We start from the raw sequence: 3,114 nt of genomic DNA on the forward strand, positions 1-3,114 counted from the left end.
GGCACAGGAAACATTTCTATTTCTGTGTGGAGCAGCCAAGCTGAGCCCTTGCTGTTCCCTCTCACCTGTACAGGCTGAGCTCTTTGTGAACCTTGCCTCCAGCAGTAGGACCTTGCATGTCCTGCCACCCCTGGGAAGAGGGGCACCTCTCTGCTCTTCAGAGTGAGTCAGTCTGGTGGAGAGGGCAGGCCTTCAGCAGCACAGGCTGAGCAAACAACAGGACAGGTGGCCATGAAGAAACCCCGTGTTTGCAGCCCCATAAAAACCACTCAGAACCAAGATCAAGAGGGAGCAACTCTGCCTTTCCCAAGTAGCCATGTCCTTGCCATGACAGGGGCCAAGGATATGCTGAGGCATTTTAGGAGAGCAGGGTCTGCACAAGGTGCTTTGTGCTTGGATTGAGCCACTTTGTTGACTGTACTGTGATTCCAGCTTACTCCCAAAGCTTGAGCATGTGAAGGAAGCAGCCGTGGCAGCCCTGTGGGCTCAGTACAGCACAGCAGGGCTTCAAAGGTGGCTCTGCCATCTTGGCTGAAGGGTGTGAGTAGGAAGGATTCCAGGCTCAGCACATCTGCACCTCCTGAGTGCTGCAATGCTTTCTCCTGCTGTGGTTTGGGGAAGAACTTGATGCACTACTGAGATGCCATTAATGTGTGTGGTGTTATTTGATGCTTGATACTTGCAAAGCCGGAGTAGGCTCAGACTTTCCTGAGGGACTAAAGGAGAAACAGTGATCTAACTTGAGCTGGTCCAGCTTGCTTGAAACTTTAATGCAGGATGTACTTTAATGTAGAATAAAGCACAGGCAATATCATATTTCTCTCCACTGATAAGTAATTTGAAAGATGACCTGTAAATGGCAAGGGAGGGAAAAGATTCACTGGAGTTATTCCCTTGAATTTGCTTCTTTGCATTGAGGAGAGAAGCCTTGAAGGAGCAAAGGGAGGGACTTCTCTCTTCAAGCTGGCTTTTTAAGAATGTGAATCTTAAGGCCTTGTGATGGTTTCATGATTTGGAAGAGACATCGCAATGTCCCAGATGTCACCCAGAAAGCTCTGATAAACTGTGATTGAAAATTGAATGTGTGAATTAGTGGGTTTGGATGTTCTGTTTAGATGTTCTATGTTTCTACCCTCTGTTACCTCAAAGGAAGAAAGGCTTCACCTCTCAAAAACAAAACACAATTTTGCCTTGCTCTCCAAAAGTGAGACCTCTGAGCAGCTAATTCACGTCCCCCTCCTTTGACAGCACCTCCACAAAAACCCCAAACCTCAACCTGCCTTTGCCAGTGGGGAGCATATTATGGCTGATCCTGTCAGGACTCTGGAAAAATACATTTCCTATATTTGAGAAACTTGGTCTTCATATTCTGCTGACAAGCAGTGGGGCTCAGCTTGATGCCTTCAGCTAGGAACTGTTGCCCAGCTTTCTCAGTGAAGCTGAGTTATTGATGGCTGTTAGCTTTCCAGGGAGTGCACAGCCTTGAAATGAGGCTCTTGGTTCATTGGTCCAATGCCTGCAATTACAAATGGTGCCTCAGATTGTGCTCTTGGTAAACAGCCTGGCTGTACCTTAAAAGTTACCGTGTTTCTGTGCCTTCTATCTGTTGAAAGTTGTTCTTGAACTTGGATGCCAGGAACTTCAATGTCCTTTGAGATTTTGCCTGATGTTTAAATCTGTGGGAGTTGATAATCTGAATCCAAGAGTTATAAAAAACTGGCTAAGGACTTGTGGAGCACTCTTGTGTATAATGTGATTGTATTTTGAAATGTTAGTGAGGACTAATAGACCTTGAATGAGTAATTGTTTCATTGCTTTTTCAGAAAAAGCACACAGATTGACCCTGGAAGTGTAGTTGAGTCAGTTTGGCATTGATGGTGGGTGAAGATATAGCAACAGGGAAATAGGATCCCACATCAGTCAAAGAAAGAATTGATGATTCGACTAGAAGGTCAAAGTAAATGTCTGTTGCATCTTCAGTTTCTAAGTCTGTTTCGTCAGCTCTCTATAGCACAGTTTGACTCACAGCTTGCCTACAGTACCTGACTATTCAGTCCTGAAATTAAAAAAACCCTAATGTCATTCTTCATGATAGTGTAGGACCTAACAAATGGATAGGAGCCAGTTAAAATGTGAATTTTATGTGCTGGGTCTTCATTCTGGGCTGTTTCTAACTTAAGTTCCCTGGCACATTGTGGGGTGGCACTGAGATTGGAGCAGGTGTTGCTGAACTGCCTGGGCTGTGTGCTAAGGGGGAATGATGTGTGCAGTGTTCACCTCCATAACCAAATTCAGGGTTTGGCTTTGGGGTGTGAATGCCCATAGGTAGTGTCTGCAGGATGGTTTGCAGTAGCTCAGAATGGGACCATGTAATTACTGAGTGTTTTGCCAGTCCTAGGTAAGAAGGGAAAATATAAACACCAGGATGTATACAGGAACAGCAAAAGACAGGAGTTAATGTTCCCTTATTTAGAAACTTACATTGTGCTGGAGCCATCTATCCTCTATCTGTGTAGCTCCCAGGATGCCATGAGCCGCTTTTTCAGTAGCACAAATCATAAACACAGATCTGGGGTTTACCATCCCCATTGCACAAAAGTTAAAAATTTGAAAAAAGCACTTAAGAGGTAATTCCAGTGCAGAGAAACTTTCTAACAGGGGTGAACTCTTTGTTCTCCAAAAAAAAGTGACTTGATCCTGGTATGAATGTTTTATCAACTTTATTAGCAGGGGACTGCTTATTTTATTAATGAGTTGGAGGATGAATGAAATCCAGGAGTGAAATCCAGTGGCTGGATGCAAAGGTGAAAAAGCATAAACTAGCCAAGAGGTGGATGTTTTATGAATCAGCATAATTAATCTTGAAACAACACATCCAGGGAAGGCCTGAACCGGAGACCGGGCATCTCCTGAGCGCTCCTCTCCGAGGCTGCAGGTGTGCGGGCTCAGCCTGGTGCAGGACCAGGGAGGCTGAGGGTGAGCGGAGCGCTCTCCCTGACCCGCCCGGTGTGGGAGTCGTGGTCTGGGGGTTTGCGGAGCACCTGCGGGACCGGCCGCGCTCCTGCAGCAGCGGGGCTGTCGGCGCACGGCTGCGGGGTCCCGGCCCGGCCCGGC

The sequence above is a fragment of the Geospiza fortis genome, unplaced genomic scaffold (genome assembly GCF_000277835.1).
Source record: "Geospiza fortis unplaced genomic scaffold, GeoFor_1.0 scaffold172, whole genome shotgun sequence".
Lineage (NCBI taxonomy): Eukaryota > Metazoa > Chordata > Aves > Passeriformes > Thraupidae > Geospiza > Geospiza fortis.